The sequence below is a fragment of the Ixodes scapularis genome, unplaced genomic scaffold, assembly GCF_016920785.2.
Source record: "Ixodes scapularis isolate PalLabHiFi unplaced genomic scaffold, ASM1692078v2 ptg000005l_1___fragment_1__unscaffolded, whole genome shotgun sequence".
In the NCBI taxonomy this organism is placed as follows: domain Eukaryota; kingdom Metazoa; phylum Arthropoda; class Arachnida; order Ixodida; family Ixodidae; genus Ixodes; species Ixodes scapularis.
The window spans coordinates 566,828-585,799 of NW_024609885.1; positions in this window are offsets into that span (position 1 = coordinate 566,828).

Here is an 18,972-nt window from a genome sequence, read left to right on the forward strand (position 1 = left end):
CGTGTGCTCTGGAGGGCAGTCTGAAATCCTCTGGTTAGCAGCGGCAGCCCTCAGGACCTGCTCCTCTGGTGTTTCCACCATCCATGGACCTCTTTCGCTTTACCGACCGAACACCAGCAGGCCGAGGCACATGTCGCGGCGCAACAGGGGGCTCGGTCACTTCCTTCACATCCGCAGAGGTTGGGCTTGCTGGATGTGTACTCTCTGGTCCACGCTGTGCAGCCAACTGCTACCTCATCATGTGCTAGGTCCCTTACCTGACGGATGAAATGCCGGCACCTGTGAACAATCATTCGCTGCATGAACGAATGGTTGTGTGCCAGGGACTCTGCTATCTTGTCCGTGTGCTCTGGAGGGCAGTCTGAGAACCTTGGGTTAGCAGCGGCTGCTCTCAGGACCTGCTCTACTTGTGTGTTTCCACCATCCATGGACCTCTTTCGCTTTACCGACCGAACACCAGCAGGCCGAGGCACATGTCGGGGCGCAGCAGGGGGCTGGGTCACTTCCTTCACATCTACAGGGGTTGGGCTTGGTGGATGTGTACTGTCTAGTCCATGCTGTGCAGCCAACTACTAGCTCATCATGTGCTAAATCCCTTATCTGACGGATGAAAGGCCAGCGCTTGTGAACAACCATCCGCTGCATGAACAAACAAATTTGTGCCACGGACTCTGCTATCTTGTCCGTGTGTTCTGGATGGCAGTCTGAAAACCTCAGGTTAGCAGTGGCTGCTCTCAGGACCTGCTCCACTGGTATGTTTCCACCATCCATGGACCTCTTTCGCTTTACTGGCCGAACACCAACAGTGGCCGAGGCACATGTCGGGGCGCAGCAGGGGGCTCGGTCACTTCCTTCATATCTGCAGGGGTTGGGCTTGGTGGATGTGTACTCTCTGGTCCACGCTGTGCAGCCAACTACTACCTCATCATGTCCTAGGTCCCTTATCTGACAGATGAAATGCCCGCACCTGTCAACAACCATTCGCTGCATGAACAAACAAATGTGTGCCAGGTACTCTGGTATCTTGTCCGTGTGCTTTGGAGGGCAGTCTGAAAATCTTGGGTTAGCAGCGGCTGCTCTCAGGACCTGCTCCACTGGTGTGTTTCCACCATCCATGGACCTCTTTCACTTTACTGGCCGAACACCAGCAGGCCGAGGCACATGTCGGGGAGCAGCAGTGGGCTCGGTCACTTCCTTCTCATCTGCAAAGGTTGGGCTTGGTGGATGTGTACTCTCTGGTCCACGCTGTGCAGCCAACTACTACCTCATCATGTGCTAGGTCCCTTATCTGACGGATGAAATGCCGGCGCCTGTCAACAACCATTCACTGCATGAACGAACGGTTGTGTGCCAGGGACTCTGCTATCATGTCCGTGTGCTCTAGAGGGCAGTCTGAGAACCTCGGGTTAGTAGCGGCTGCTCTCAGGACCTGCTCTACTGGTGTGTTTCCACTATCCATGAACCTCTTTCGCTTAACTGGCCAAACACCAGCAGGCCGAGGCACATTTCGGGGCGCAGCAGGCAACTCGGTCACTTCCTTCACATCTGCAGGGGTTGGGCTTGGTGGATGTGTACTCTCTGGTCCATGCTGTGCAGCCAACTACTACCTCATCATGTGCTAGGTCCCTTATCTGACGGATGAAATGCCGGCGCCTGTCAACAACCATTCACTGCATGAACGAACGGTCGTGTGCCAGGGACTCTGCTATCTTGTCCGTGTGCTCTGGAGGACAGTCTGAAAACCTCGGGTTAGCAGTGGCTGCTCTCAGGACCTGCTCCACTGGTATGTTTCCACCATCCATGGACCTCTTTCGCTTTACTGGCCGAACACCAGCAGGCCGAGGCACACGTCGGGGCGCAGCAGGCAACTCGGTCACTTCCTTCACATCTGCAGGGGTCGGGCTTGGTGGATGTGTACTCTCTGTTCTACACTGTGCAGCCAACTACCTCATCATGTGCTAGGTCCCTTATCTGACAGATGAAATGCCGGCACCTGTCAGCAACCATTCGCTACATGAACAAAGAAATCTGTGCCAGGGACTCTGGTATCTTGTCCGTCTGCTTTGGAGGGCAGTCTGAAAATCTCGGGTTAGCAGTGGCTGCTCTCAGGACCTGCTCCACTGGTATGTTTCCACCATCCATGGACCTCTTTCGCTTTACTGGCCGAACACCAGCAGGCCGGGGCACACGTCGGGGCGCAGCAGGCAACTCGGTCACTTCCTTCACATCTGCAGGGGTTGGGCTTGGTGGATGTGTACTCTCTGTTCTACACTGTGCAGCCAACTACCTCATCATGTGCTAGGTCCTTTATCTGACAGATGAAATGCCGGCACCTGTCAGCAACCATTCGCTGCATGAACAAAGAAATCTGTGCCAGGGACTCTGGTATCTTGTCCGTCTGCTTTGGAGGGCAGTCTGCAAATCTCGGGTTAGGAGTGGCTGCTCTCAGGACCTGCTCCACTGGTGTGTTTCCACCATCCATGGACCTCTTTCACTTTACTGGCCGAACACCAGCAGGCCGAGGCACATGTCGGGGAGCAGCAGTGGGCTCGGTCACTTCCTTCTCATCTGCAAAGGTTGGGCTTGGTGGATGTGTACTCTCTGGTCCACGCTGTGCAGCCAACTACTACCTCATCATGTGCTAGGTCCCTTATCTGACGGATGAAATGCCGGCGCCTGTCAACAACCATTCACTGCCTGAACAAACGGTTGTGTGCCAGGGACTCTGCTCTCTTGTCCGTGTGCTCTAGAGGGCAGTCTGAGAACCTCGGGTTAGCAGCGGCTGCTCTCAGGACCTGCTCTACTGTTCTGTTTCCACTATCCATGGACCTCTTTCGCTTAACTGGCTAAACACCAGCAGGCCGAGGCACATGCCGGGGCGCAGCAGGGGGCTGGGTCACTTCCTTCACATCTGCAGGGGTTGGGCTTGGTGGATGTGCACTCTCCGTTCTTCGCTGTGCAGCCAACTACCTCATCATGTGCTAGGTCCCTTATCTGACGGATGAAATGCCGGCGCCTGTCAACAACCATTCACTGCATGAACGAACGGTTGTGTGCCAGGGACTCTGCTATCTTGTCCGTGTGCTCTGGAGGACAGTCTGAAAACCTCGGGTTAGCAGTGGCTGCTCTCAGGACCTGCTCCACTGGTATGTTTCCACCATCCATGGACCTCTTTCGCTTTACTGGCCGAACACCAGCAGGCCGAGGCACACGTCGGGGCGCAGCAGGCAACTCGGTCACTTCCTTCACATCTGCAGGGGTTGGGCTTGGTGGATGTGTACTCTCTGTTCTACACTGTGCAGCCAACTACCTCATCATGTGCTAGGTCCCTTATCTGACAGATGAAATGCCGGCACCTGTCAGCAACCATTCGCTGCATGAACAAAGAAATCTGTGCCAGGGACTCTGGTATCTTGTCCGTCTGCTTTGGAGGGCAGTCTGAAAATCTCGGGTTAGGAGTGGCTGCTCTCAGGACCTGCTCCACTGGTATGTTTCCACCATCCATGGACCTCTTTCGCTTTACTGGCCGAACACCAGCAGGCCGAGGCACATGCCGGGGAGCAGCAGGGGGCTCGGTCGCTTCCTTCTCATCTGCAGGCGTTGGGCTTGGTGGATGTGTACTTTCTGTCTCTGGTCCACGCTGTGCAGCCAAGAAAGCAGCTGAGTCCTGGAAATGCATTTGCCACTGTCAATAAAAGCCAAGCAGTCTAGATCAGGGCTCAGCAACCCTTTGAAGCAGCTGGCCGAGGAGACGCGAAGTTAATGTGGGGTTGGGCCAGATGGGGAACAAGTGTGTGTGTGTGTCTGTGGGATATGCTGGTACACACTAAAAATGATCTGCAGTTATGAAGAAAAGGTTATTTAGGCTTAAATGCTTTAGCACTGCACTGATTTCTAAAATCTAGCCTACAGAACACTTGAGCCCCTTCTCAATACACATATTAGTTGTCAATTTTGCTTGCCAAGATGCAAACAGGAAAGTTGAATGTACTAATTAAAAGTCACGCAGAGGTGTAGAGCTCTTTGATCCGTCATTTGCAAAAGGATGTGTGACTATGTGTGTTTTATCCTCAAAAACCTCTGTTTACACAGCGAGCATCAGCGTACTCTTTAGATTCGAAAATACCAACATGGAAAGCCAATGTAAAAATGAACTGAATGAGTCCTCTTACTCATCATGAAAAAACACGGCGAACGAGTCCTCCATCTCATAGGCTACTTAAAGATGGGCGAGCTCCACTGGATAAATATCTTGAATTTGCCATATGTCTGTCTGATCTTATTCCTGAAAAATGCAGATGTTGTTTGAGTCCTTCCTCAAATCACGTAATACTGTGAGTTTGAAGAGTTTTTGTTAGCGGTGTCTTTGCAACAAGAAAAGTGAGTGATTTGATTCGCTACAATCCGTTTCAACATACCACTTTGCAAAACAGTTAAATGAATGGCCTGGGGCCAGCCGATGACTGTCGGAGCGAGGCATGCAAGAGCATACTGTTTGAGGTTGCAATCTTCTTGCAGAGGGCCGTCGCTTACCTCGCTCTGTTACTTCGATTGCCTTGTGAGAGATGCAGCTCTAACCTTGTTCAAAGTTATTCTGAAATGAAGTATGCTGCACTGTCGGAATACTTGAGATAAAGCTCTAAAGCTTTTTTCATCCGTGAGAATCCCAGGTTTGAGTTTGAAGTGAAATATCAACCAGTAATGTCAAACCAAATTAACATCGGAAAGCTATGATGGCTTTCCTTGTACAAAATACACAAACCAAAAAAAATCTTTTCGGCCCAGCGACTGCACATGGGTAGAGGGTTTACACTGTGCCAGGGGCTGACCCCTCATCTAGGTGGTTAGCCAGTGTGCTCAGTATTTAAGAGATAAGGGTCATTAAAAATGCATCAAGGGGGAAAGGGGGGAAGCAAGGTGGTGCTGTTGGCATTATGAAATGATGCAGCTCTGAAGCCAAAGGAAGTGCCACAAGGTGGAAGCGCTGCATAGAGGAACACACACAAAAACGAAAACAAACAGCTTTTGTAAGCTACAGCCTATGCTCATTAATCTGAAAGACCAAAAAGAAAGTAAAGACGGGCAAATAGTCACCACAGGATCTTGGTCATCAGTTGGCTTGGTTGCACCTGTGGTGCATCCAGATGCCTGGCTGTGTGATGGAGGCACGCCTAGAATTCATTAGAAGTTTCATCGGACATGACCACTTATGAAAGACACCTGGAAACGTGACTATAAACCCACTAACATAGTGACGAGGAGACGTTGAAATACACTCCGTGCTATCTTACATCCAATTTGAGTGCTGGACTGGCTTTGCTTACGTTCCTGTAGCCTCTCACCCGCATAATTGACAGAAAGAATGTTGTAGTTGCATACTAAGTAAACTGCATGACTATGCGAGATACGGTAACCAATGGGAAATATGAAAAGTGTACCACTTTAACTTGTAGATGTCTGAGGTTCCACAACCACTGCACTCTGTTCCTGCCGCCTTGGCTACCTCCTTGGCTTAGTTATCCCTCAGGTACTTCCACTTTGCCTTTCAGATGCATCGTCTTGAGAGGAATATGTTGATTCTAGTGGCGGGACACTCTTGACAGACATGATATACTCATGCCAAAATGTGAATGAGATTACAAAAATTCCATAGGTAATAGTAAAGCTTCGTGGGCAACGAACAGCATGCACAAAATGCACGTCCAAAGCACTTGTACAACAAATTTAGTCCCACCCTTAAAAATGAAGTGCCAAGCTCTCAAGCAAATGACTGTAGTATGTTCACTGCTAGGCTGATAGGGCAGTAGAAGCTACATGCTTGTAGGAACAATGAATAAAAGGTCGCACGCATACAACGTTGTCATACTCTCCAGGTAGTTACGGGCATAGAATGGATCAGGCACTGAGCGGCAGGTGACTGACTGATCTAGAGACAGAGGGTACATAGCTTTCACTGCCTGTCAGCTTCGCAATGATTCAAGTACAGACTTTTAATACGGATCTCACTAAAATCTGCTATGTGTGAGATGCTATGTAGGCTTTGTGGGCCGATTGTAACAAATCTATAGAACAAGAATAATATATGTTTGTTTCGGGCGGTATGGTACTTTAATTTTTCATTTTGTTTCGTGAAATATTTGAAAAGAAATGCTTGGCTTAATCAAAAGTTACAATTAAAATTGGTGATTGATTGTCTGCGGACACAAATGGAGTTCAACCTTTTCCATACAACCGAGGCAAAACTTTCTCATGGGCTGAACAAAACTGAATGAACAAAAAGAGCAATAAAGTCGACGCAGTGATTATCTTGCCTTCCTTCTCATTTTTGTTTGAAACAACCGTCAAAACACCGGAAAGATGTGAAGAAACATAATCTGGGTCCCTACAAATATTAGTCTTCGTCTGTCAATCTTTCAATAAATAAATGTTTTCCCCAATATTGTTGCAAAAGCAATCCAAAATTTGGCTGCACCCTCAAGATAAATTACAATACCATGACACAAATAAGTGTTTGAGATAAATTTTTTTCCACGTGGTCATACACTGCTACGGCTGAAGGCACAAACATTGGCAAAAGATATGAACGTGGCTGACTTTGTCGGCGGGCCGTCTTGGTGCTTCCGCTTCATGAGATGGCACCAGCTAGCCATCAGAGCCCGCACAACAGTCTGCCAGAAACTTCCAGATGATTTCAAGGAAAAGATGGCGAGTTTCCAGGCATTCGTCAAGGAACAAATTCAAGCCCATGATGTTAGGCCTAACCACATTGTCAACATAGACGAAGTCCCTCTGACTTTTGATATCCTGATGGGCAGGACCGTGGCCAAGAAGAGCGAAAAGACGGTCAGTGTAAGAACAATCGGCCACGAGAAATCGGATTTTACCGTCGTGTTGGCTTCTGCGCTGATGGCACCAAATTGCCGGCCATGATTGTTTTTAAGAGAAAGACTATGCCTAAAGACAGTTTTCCGCCTGGAGTCGTCATCCAATGCAACGAGAAAGGCTGGATGGATAGAGATGATGGGGCTCTGGCTGGAGAAATCACGGCGACCGGACGGATTCTTTCACACGAATGAGGGCCTTCTAGTTATGGACAGCATGAGGGCGCACATGACCGATTTGGTCCAGACCAACATCAAAGCGAAGAACTGCATCCCGGTCATAATTCCTGGCGGCATGACGAAGATGCTGCAGACACTAAACATTTCCGTGAACTGCTGCTTCAAAGCTATCCTGCGGCGTTTGTGGGAAACCTGGATGACAAGCAGCGACCAAAGTTTCACGAAAACTGGGCGCATGAGGCACGCATCATTGGGCGAAGTGGCTGAGTGGGTCAGTGAAGCGTGGAACTCCGTCTCCGTAGGAACTGTAGCCACCAGTTTCAGAAAAGCCGGTCTCATTGAATCTGCACCTGAGAGTGGTGCCGCTGAAAGCGACTACAGCAGCGGGCTTGACGACGACTAAGAGCCCATCGCGTAAGATCCAGTGATCGCCGCACTCTTCCAAAGTGACTCGGAAAGCAAGGAATTCAATGGCTTTACTGAGTAGACAGTGTGGCAGTGATAATAAAAGTTTGGTTGACTTAGCCTAATTCAGTCATGGTTTTGTATTTTGCCTCACTCCAATAACACTTCAAGGTAAGTGGTAATACGTTCGTATTGTCTCCGTGGCTAGGCTTAGTGGGCCGCCCAAGCTTTGTTGGCAGGTTTCTGGCACGTTAAACTTTCGTTCGCTCGGCATGCGTATGCTTGAGTAAAGCTGGCCAGCTCATTTTGCGTCCTTCAGTTCCGAATGTCCTGACTGCCGCTGCCAGAGAGTGCCGTGCTCTAGGCATTTCTCGCTAATCTGAACATCACCAGGCGTCAAACGTTACAGTACGTATGAACCAGCTGATTACCAGTGCGAAATTCCGGTCTGGCGGTACCGATCAGCTTAAAAAGAAAAGCGCAAACCATGCAAAGAGGTGCGACTTATACAAAGGTGTGGCTGATATATAAACTTTTTTGTAAAAATGGCTCGATATACGGAAGTGCGACTTATACAACAGTGCGACTTATAGACCGGAAAATACGGTACTTAAAAGAAATGTACGACTTTACCGTTGAAAGTTACAAAAAAAGGGCAAGTTAAAGTATTGTGATGATACAAGTATTGCGATAGTACTCAAGACTTCTTTAGAGGTATCTGTTGAAAGCTAAATATACACGGTGCACGAAAAGATGACATCCGACAAGGCGGAGACAGGGTAAGCACCAGAGCCTAGCATTGGCGATCGTGGTCCCCGTACAAGTAAAGCCATGATTACAATGGATCCACGGCCGCAGCAGAACAGTATGACCTAGGACGGTACCCTGGGCGAAGGGGAGTTTTGCTGTGGTTCGGATTCACTTGTGTAAAAAATATAGCAGCACCGGCGAGGCACCTGATGCTGGAAGCTCCCACTCCTCGATGACGCTCTCAATCAACGGTACCAGGCTGTTGGCCGCGTGAAAATTGATAATTTTCGTACACGCCAAAACGCACACGTTGTAAGAAGTCTTAGTCCATCATGTAAACAGTCACACAGACGTATCTGTCTTTGGCGCACGATATCCAGCCATCCGTTGTAATGGAATAACACTCCGCACCTCTGCTGAAAATTTCCTGCAACTTTCTCTTCGCTTCCCGTTTTCTGACTCGTAGAGGTCCGGTATAACTGCTCGTGAGAAAGTCATCCGCGACGGCACGCTGTAGTCTGGCATTGCAAATGCTACCATGTCTATGAAACCTCCCTCTTCACCGACAGTGTATGGGTGCATTCCATGACCGGTGAAGTTACCAATCATCTTCGTCATGTGCTCTGCTCTTGGTGCCTTTAGTTTCATTTTTGTTGTTGTTGATTACGGGCTTTATGGCGCAAAGTTACTATGGCCATACTGCGCCAAGCTTGTTTAGTTGGGACATACTCAGGACTTTTTTATACGAATTATCCAGTGTGTCGAACCGAAAAAAATACGGGTTCGGTTACGGTTCAGGTTCAGGTAAATTTATTTTGTTCCGGTTCGATTAATTCGATCCGCCAACCGGTTCGCGAACCGGTTCGGGGTGCTAAACCGGTTCGCGAACCGGTTCGAAAATTATAAATGACAAATTGCAACATCAAAATAAATTACAAATAAAACATCTGAAATCAGCACATACGAAACGGGATACATCGCAGTGTAAGGCTCAGGGATTTCTACCAGGAATGGTTTCTTTATGTGCGCTCAAAGGTTACCTCACCGACGTTTACGCATTCGGACTTCATCTAATTGGGTTCGACGCAGTAGCTGTAAAATTCGCGACCTCCTTACAAACCCACTGACAAGTAGAACTCGCTAACTATCCCGCCACCTCGGCGTGTAAGCAATTGAAGGAACAGTGGGGAGAAAATACAGCTTTCTTTATTTGAACTAGCCTTCGGTAACTCAAATTAGACCCTTAAAGAAGTTTTCATTAAACAAGATACGGAATATTAAAAACACTTCACCGAACGCAACGCCAGAAGGACGTAATAGGATAAATATTAAAATAGAAGAGTTCGCTGTCTCACAAATATGTTAGCTTCTAAGTGCCTATACGAAACCGGATGCATTATTATCAAACTCCACAGCCATTTCTTTTCTCATGCCGATGAAAGCAAGCTTCAAGAACTCGCGCGTTCTAGAAACGTGTTATGAAATGAGCACACAGCAGCATTTAGGATTTACGAGATTGTAGGAAAATGAAATCCCGTGACGCGATTTTTTTTTTGCACAGCCTTCCAATTCTTTTTCTTCTGTGCAAGCCGCGACCAGCGCAATACTGGTTCCTATGTCAAGATTCATGGATGCAGCGTTTATATTCCTAAGACTGAGTGGAGAAGAAAAATATGTAAGCGAGGTGTGTGTCAGTTGACGGCACTTAAAAAACAAATGGCATTGATAGCACATTCATTGTCAACAGCGCGTGGCCGAACCGTTTTGACATGAGCCGGGAACCGTTATTTTTTTTCCGGTTCAGTTCCGGTTCGGGTTCATCGCAATAACAATATAACGGTTCGGGTTCAGTTCCGGAAAAAATACCGGTTCGATTCTGGTTTTCGGTTCGGTTCGGTTCCGGTTCGACACCCTGGAATTATCGAAAAGAGGTTCATTGACAAGGTTAAAAGTCATAGAGTTAAAATTACAACTCCAGTAGGAAGCCGGTCTTTCTTAAGTAATTTATGACACAATCAAATGGTACTATAGGAGTCCCCCCAATTAGCAGCGCTAGGGTGAAAAGAATCTGGTGTGAAAAAAACTCTGGGAAATGTGTACGTCGTTCTTGCTCAAGCCCTGGGCACAGCCACAAAATGTGTAAAATTGTTAAACGCTCCCCACATTCATCACACAGGGGTGGGGCTTCCCCCTGAGCAGATGTTTGTGGGTGAGGAAGGAATGTCCAATTCTAAGACGACACAAAAGAACTTCAAGGCGGCGGGTTTTGTGGGATGCACTCTCCCACATACCAAGAGCTGGTTTAATCCTGTGAAGTTTATTTTCGCATTCCAGACTCCACTCCGATTGCCATAGCTGGAAAACTGATGATTTTACCGAGGGCTTCATGTCTTGAAATGGAATCCGTGAGGTGGTTGGCAGTAGGTGGTTAGAGCTCGTGGCCAATTCGTCTGCTCTTTCATTACCTAGGATCCCCACATGGCTAGGCACCCAGCAGAATGTTATGACTCGGCCAAGCCGCAGACCACATTGTACCTTAGATCGGACAAGTTGTGCCAGTCTATTTTTACTTCCCTTTATTGAGCAAAGTGTGGTGAGCACACTTTGAGAGTCCGCGAATGAAATAGATTTTATCGTCTTGCTGATGAGGGTATATTCCAAGGCCATCAACACTGCATAGAGCTCTGCCGTGTAAATACTTGCACATTCCTTGAGACGCTGAAGTTTACTGAATCCTTCAGAGTAAACTGCTGATCCTACAAAATGCAATGATTTGGCACCATCGGTATAAAATTGGGAGTAGTTACCATACTTCTTCTGCACCCCAAGAAATTTTTGCTGAATCACCACTGGGGGGACGTTATGTTTATCAAATCTAGTAAAATACCAATCGCAAAAGACGGGCAACATACTCCACGGAGCTTTATTTTCACCCTTCTGCAAAAGGTCGGTCTCGTCAAGGGTGAGGTCAAGAGATGTACAAATGTCCTCAAGGTGAAGACTTAAAGGCGGTACAACCGTGGGCTTATGTTCGAAAAGACAACCAAACCGAGAATGTTGCAAGGCACCATAAGTTGGGTGATTTGGATAGGGCAAAATTCTGGAAGCATAAGTCACAGCAAGATAACATTGTCTGTGCCTAAGTGACATCTGATTAAATTCAGCGTACAAGCTAGGAATGGGCGATGGGCGGAAGGCACCTGTAGCGAGCCTTAAACCGAGATGATGCACAGGATCTAACATTTTCAGTGCAGAAGGCCTCGCTGAGTCGTAAACTATAGCACCATAGTCCAGACGTGACCGGATAAGGGAGTTGTACAGGCGTAGCAGACATATTCTGTCGGATCCCCATGACTTGTGCGCTAAGACTTTAAGAATAGTAGCTGATTTAAAGCACTTCTTCTTCAGGTCCTTCAGGTGGGAAACAAAGTTTAACTTTTTATCAAACGTTATGCCCAAAAATTTATGCTCTGTTTTTACACTAATAGGAACCCTGTTTAGCGTCAGTTCTGGATCTAGAAACAGCCCCCGACGCAGAGAAAATGGCACGCAGAGAGTCTTATCAGCTGAAAACTTAAACCCATTTCGTCAGCCCACTGACTAATTCTGTTGATGGTAAGCTGCAGTTGCCGCTCACAGCTAGACAAATTACAAGAAGAGGCCGAGATGTGAATATCATCCACGTAGAGGGAGTATGAAACGGAAGGTGGAATTACCTTTGACAACGAGTTTATCTTTACGGCAAACAAGGAGACACTCAGTACACCTCCTTGCGGAACACCAATTTCCTGGATATGCTGGGTGGTGCCAAGTCGAACTTGAAAGGAGCGACCTGTAAGAAAACTGCTTGTACACCGCAACATGCGACCACGCACACCAGAGGCATATAAATCATGAAGGATACCATACCGCCATGTCGTATCATATGCTTTCTCCAGGTCGAAGAAAACAGATACACAATGTTGCCTATTTACGAAAGCTTCACGTATGGTCGTTTCCAGACAAAGTATGTGGTCCAAAGTAGACCGCCCTTCTCGAAAGCCACATTGGTTATTAGCAAAGAAGTGGTTATGCTCCAAAATATATATTAACCGCCTATTAATGAGGCGTTCGAAGGTTTTGCCAAGGCAACTCGTTTACGCGATTGGACGGTAACTACGTGGGTCCGAAGGGTCCTTCCCAGCTTTCAGCAAAGGAATTACATGCGCCTGTTTCCAGATTTGAGGAAAGTAAGCTGCTTCCCACAGATAGTTGAAAAAACCTAGTAGTGTGTTCAGCGATTCACAAGACAACTGACGGAGCATTTCATGGTGGATTCCATCAGGGCCTGGAGCCGACCTCTTCTTGGAGCCCAGAGCCACCTCTAGTTCTTGCATTGTGAAAGGAGTGTTGTATGGCTCAGAGCTACAACCGGACATGGGTATACGGTGACACTCAGCACTTGCTTTAAAACGTTTAAATTCCATGCGATAATTTCGGGAGCTGGAAACATTCTCAAAGTGCTCTCCAAGCACATTAGCAACATCTTTCAGCGAATTAGCAGGGAGCTAAATAGAGGAATAACAAAGCAACGGTAGTCCCCTTTGACTTTTTTGTACCTATCCCAAACTTCCTTCTCCGAGACAAAACTATTAAGGGAGGAAATGTACTTGGTCCAGGACTTCCACTTAGCTTTCCTCCTAGTCCATCGGGCCTTCGCTTTTAGTCTTTTAAATGCTTTCCTATTTGAAGAAGTAGGGTACCTCCGAAAGGGATCCCATGCCCTATGCTGCTTTTCCCTTGTGGTAGCACAGTCTTCATTCCACCAAGGCCTACACCTCTTGGGTAAATTTTCAGAGGTGCGAGGAATGGCGTCTTGGGCGGCACTTATGATTTGCTCCGTAACATACACTGTCGCTTCTTCAGGTGACAAATTTGCTAGAACTGACGGATCAAGCACGGCATCAAGTTTAAAGAGTGTCCAGTCGGCTTTGTCCAGTTTCCACCTAGGGGTTTGTTTTAAAATAGTCGGCAGAGGAACGAGGCTTTCGATTACAACCGGGAAATGATCACTCCCAAAAGGGTTGTCTAAAACCTTCCAAGAAAAACAGGGAAGTATTGATGGTGATGAAATGGAGAGGTCAATGGATGTGAAGCAATTATGAGTGGAACTATAAAATGTTGGTTCTTTCTTATTTAAAAGACATATGTCTGACGAGAGTAGAAATCTTTCTACAACAGCGCCACGAGAGTCAAGGTGCTTACTGCCCCACATGGGACTGTGAGCATTAAAATCACCACAAATTAAAAAAGGCGTTGGGAGTTGCTGAACGAATCCTTGAAGTTCATGAAGATGCAGTTGACAATGAGGTGGTAAATACAAGGACACAACCGTAATGAGACGATCGGTAAGAACACGTACCGCAACTGCTTTTAGTGATGTACGAGAGGAACTTCCACACATGCTATGCCACTCCGTACAACAATGGCAACACCACCAGAAGAGTGGTCTGAGTCCCGATCCTTTCTAAAAATGCGGTGACGATTAAAAACATTTGTATGGGTGTTGTTAACATATGCCTCCTGCAAGCACACAGCAATGGGCTTTAGCTCATCTAGAAAGAAATGAATGTCATCAATATTTTGCAGGAGACTTCTACAGTTCCACTGTATAAAACTATATGTGTTCATGTTAAAAATGATTTAAAGTAACAACAAAACAAAAAAAGAAACCTGCTCTAGGTGCCCTGGGGCGGTTTGGGTGCGGTTGCTCGCGGATTGAGCTTTTTCTGGGAAGACTTTTTAAGCCTGGTGTCATCAGGTGGGACTGAACGAGGGGGAGGAGGTTCACTAACTTCCATCCGCTCCTCCTCAGGCTGTACGGCTGAGGGAGCAGCTGGTACGGGGACCTCCTTAGATGTTGAGGCCTCTCCTGGCGTCTTAAAACAAAACACACCCTCCTTCTTCCTGGGAGGGGTCCGAGTAACCAAGGCAGGCACATCGTTCGATGGCCCGTCCTTTGGAATGGAGGAGGCACCAATGCCTTCTCCCTGAGGCTGCTGTTGCCGTCTCTCCTCTTGTCTCCCCTCCATTAGCACAGAGGCATCCCTCGCCTCTGCACCATCTGGAGGCCCCTGTGGTGTCTTCGGTTCCAACGACAAACGTGAGTCGTGGACCGAATCTTTGTGAGGCAGGGGGAGGTGGTGGAATTACCAGGTCATTAGGACAGACCTGGGTTTCTACAGAGAGACTTTGATGGCACACCCCTGCACGTGCCATCAAAGAGTATGGCCCCTTTTGCAGGAAGGAGAATCTCTTCCTGGCTTCGGGGAATGAGATGTTCTCTTTCACTTTGAGTGTTATAATTTCTTTTTCTTGTTTCCATTTTCTGCAAGAACGGGAATAAGCAGGGTGAGGTTCACCACAGTTGATGCAGCAAGGTAGATTTGAGCAATTCTCTGAAGGGTGATAATTTTTGCCACACTTGGCACATGTCTTTCCACGGAAGCTCAGTGCACTATGGCCATACCTCTGGCAGTGAAAGCAACGCTGAGGGTTTGGCACATACGGCCGCACTTTACAGCTTTGATCGATTCTGGGAGCGCTCTCAGCTCAAAAATCAGAATGACATGCTTTGTCTTAATCTCCTGACCGTCCCGGCGAAAAGAAATTCGCTTTGTAGCTATGACTCCTTGGTCACGAAGGCCATCGACAATTTCCTCTTCGGGGGATTCTAGAAGGTCATCTTCTGATATTACGCCTTTAATAGTGTTCAAAGTGCGGTGGGGTGATACAGTAACCCTGTAGTCAGAAACCAAGTTGAGTGCCAGCAGGTCTGCGCATTGTTGAGAGGTCACAACTTCAACGAGAAGATCTCCAGATGGCATTTTGTTTGCTTTAAAATTCTTTCCGATCACAGATTCAAGAGTCTTCGAAACCAGGAAAGGGGATAGCTTGGATAAGGGTTTTTCCATTTCAGAATGCATAACAAGAAATCAAGGAAACTTCTCCACAGGTGTAAATGGTTTCATAACGTGCACTTCGGTCCGGACCCTTTTCAGGGCCCGATCAGGTTTTTGGTTTTGTTTGGAACCCATGAGAAATGGGGAGGCGTTCGGCGTCTGTAGCACACCACCCACCACGGAGCCCAACATGGGGATAGGTAATGCGCCATAGCAATAAAGGATTTGCTGACGACATTACGCTATCAGTGCTACACTATAACCTAGTGCGGGTCCAGACAAGGGGTCTATCGCCACCCAAGGTTAGCCCTTGCCGCCAAAGATGGTGAATATGAAAGAAAGAAGAGCAGAAAAAAGAGAAAGATAAGAGGGGATAGTAGACGATGTGGCGACTGACTGAATCATCCTGGTCTGGCCAAGCCAGGACACCCGTCTACAGGAAGCAGGGGCCAAAGTCGTGTGTTGCCTCGCCCGGGGGGCCCCGAAGGGTCCAAACCTACCCCGGGCACAGCTCAACCACCAGGATGCCCTTTTCCCTGGACATGGGCTCGCCACGCACAGCCAGACGTGGGTGGGTCTTAGCCACTTTTTACTCAGGGTCTGTGGTGTCGCCAAAGTGGCTGGGGTCTGTGGTGGTGCTACTCACTTGGTGCTACTCACCAAGTGAGTAGCACTTGGAGAGTAGCGTGGTGCTACTCACCACGCTACTCTCCAAACACCTGTTCTCACAGGTGCCCCCTGCGGGGTTGGTTTCATTTTTGGCTTCAAGGTATCGGCTACCGACAGCTGACTCGGCATACTCCCGCACTTGAGCTTGATGGTAGTTCCGCTTGCTAGACGCTCTTTCTTGTAGGCCTGAAGTGCATCTGGGTGATTCTTTAGATGGAATGCTAAGGTGGTCGTTGTGCCCGTTAAAGTTTTGAGGATTGCCCTGTGCTTCATGCATCGTGCATTAGTCACCGGTGGGATTTTTAAGAAATATTTCCAGATTGGGTTGCGATAGACAACGCCATCACTTTCGTTGTCCACAGCGGCTGCAGCGGACAATCCTCCCATTCGATCAAACTTTTGCAGTGAGCAAATGGAAGCGTAGCGTTGGCAGTACACAAGTATGCTGGTGTGTCTACCAACCGGGAATTCTCAGGGATTTTGAATAGTCAGGGAAAACTCGGGGAACTTGTTCTTTTATCCGCAAATTTTTTTATTTTTTATATATTTTTTTATTCTTAGAAGCGTTATAGATTGACTCTCACAGTCCAAAATTCTTCAGATATCAATGGAGTGGACCAAACGTACAGTCGAGCCCGGTTATATCACGCCCGTGAACTTCGTATTGTTTAAATGAAACAGTCCAAACAACCCCTAGAAAATCATTGTTTTTCGGTATCGAACGTCCATAACTCCCATGGCGGGGACACTCGATGTAGCGAACGAAGACGAAGAACGGCCAAGCGCGGCTGTCCTTCGCTTCTCTCTGGGTCGGATTGCGCCGGCAAGGAGCACATAGCTGAGGTTGCGGGACTGGCAGGCCGCCAAGCCTGCATACACGCAAGGGATACGCAGTGAAAAAGTAATTGTATAAAAGATAAAAAAGAAGGACCAATTAAAACAAAAAAAAAATGGAGGCTGGCAAAAGAAAGGGGAAGGGCACCCGTGCGCGTGGGGAGGGCAGGGAGTGCCCACTGTTGGAACGGTCGCGTGCGCTCTTTTCACCAGACACCGCTGTCGGTGCATGACTAGCCCCAAAATAAAGTGAACAAAAAAAAAAAGGAAAAAGAATTTCATAAAGTCGAGTATGTTAACAACAGGGGTTGAGCAATCACTCTTTGAACGCCTTATCTTTGTTTACCTTTTTCTTTCCTCGTTAATGCTCCAGTCTTTCTTTTGGAGCGCAGCTCTTACCGCTCATTCACACTGGAAGCGGATCCGCGGTTGCAAAGCGGTTGCGATTGCGGTTGTATAAAGATCCAGTACAATTGCACGCGCACTCAATGACATGAAGTGCGCGTGTAATTGTACTGGATCTTTATACAACCGCGTTCGCAACCCTTTTGCGAACGCGGATCCGCTTCCAGTGTGAATGAGCGTTTGCTTCTCGTCGTCTCCGCATGGAGACGACGAGAAGCAAACGCCACAGGGCGTTCCTGCCCATCCTGACCCCGGTGCGACAGGACGGCTCCTACCCCGTACGGTGACGCATCTACGGTGAGGACAACAGGCTTGGCCGGATCGAAGTGCACCAGCACTGGAGCCTTAACGACCAGCTCCTTGCTGCGCTGGAAGGCCAAGTCCTGCTCCTTCTTCCAGGCCCACTGCTGCCCATCACGAAGCATGCAATGCAGCGGCTCCAGATGCGTCGACAGGTTGGGCAGGAACCTCCTGTAGAAGTTGATGAGGCCGAGGTAGCTCTGAAGCTCCTTCTTGCTCTTGGGCTTCGGCGCCTTGAGCACGGCCTCAATCTTGCGGGGTGCCGGGGCCAGGCCAGCCTGGGAGATGATGTGTCCCAGGTACTCCACGCTGGGGGTCAGGAACACGCACTTGTCCAGCCTCAGCTTCAGACCGGCGTCCTGTAGTAGTGTCAGGACTTTGCGCAGGTTCTGCAGGTGGTCCTCGTCGTCGGTACCGTTAACCAGGATGTCGTTCAAGTACACCGCCACGTGCCTCATGCCCCTGAAGAGGTTGTCCATCTCTCTCTGGAAGATGGCTGGGGCTGAGGCCACGCCGAACGGTAGGCGCGTGTACTGGAAGAGTCCCATGGTTGTTGAAATGGTGACATACTTCCGGGCGGCATCCTTTAGCACCAGCTGCTGGTAGGCATCTCGAAGGTCGAGCTTGGAGAACTTCTGTCCCCCGGACAGAGCCGACCAGAGATCTTCTACCCGAGGCAGCGGGTACTTCTCGACGGTAGCGACGGGGTTGATGGTGACCTTGAAGTCCCCGCAGATCCTGACGCGGCCGTCTTGCTTGACGACTGGAACGATCGGTGCAGCCCACTCGGAAGACTTGACGGGCACCAGGATTCCCTCTCGCTGCAGCAGTTGCAGCTCCTGGGTGACCCCGTCCTTCAGGGCAAACGGCATCGGACGCGGCTTGAAAAACCGAGGCCGGGCTCTCTCGGGTACGTGGATGCCGACCGTCGTGCCGGCGAAAGTGCCCACCCCCGGCTGGAACAGGGACTGGAAGTCGGTCAGGAGGCTCGGGACGTCCTTCACCACGTGCAGCGCAGCTTCTTGGTGCTCCGGCAGCCGAACACCCAGCGAGTGAATCCAGTTCCGGCCCAGCAGCGTTGGCGACGACCCCTTGGTTAAGTAAAGGGGAAGGATTGCCTCCCTGTCGCCAAGGCGAACGCTGACTTGGGCCCGACCCTGGACCTGGGAAAGCTGACCGGAGTAGCTTCGCAGCATGACGTCAGACGCCTCGATGGACACGCCGGGGAAGGTCCGCTTGAACAGCTTCCCGGGCATGACCGACACGCTGGCCCCTGTGTTCAGCTCCATGGTGATGGGGTGGCCGCAGATTTCGACTGACACCAAGTAAGGTGGCACAGACGATGGAGGCTTACTCGTCTGCCACACGTCGAAAATCTGCGGGTCCTCGGCCACGACGTGGACCCTGGCTGAGGAGGTACCCGGACCTTGTGCCGCTCGTCCCCGCCGCGTTCTTTTGCGACGACCACCCTGGCCGCGGGCTTGGCTGGAACCCGGGCTTGAACCAGGCTGCTGCTGCTGCTGCTGCTGCTGGCCACCGCTCGTCCTCCCCCCTCGGCAGACACGTGCGAGGTGCCCAGTTCTCCCGCACGTGAAGCGTTGTGCTTG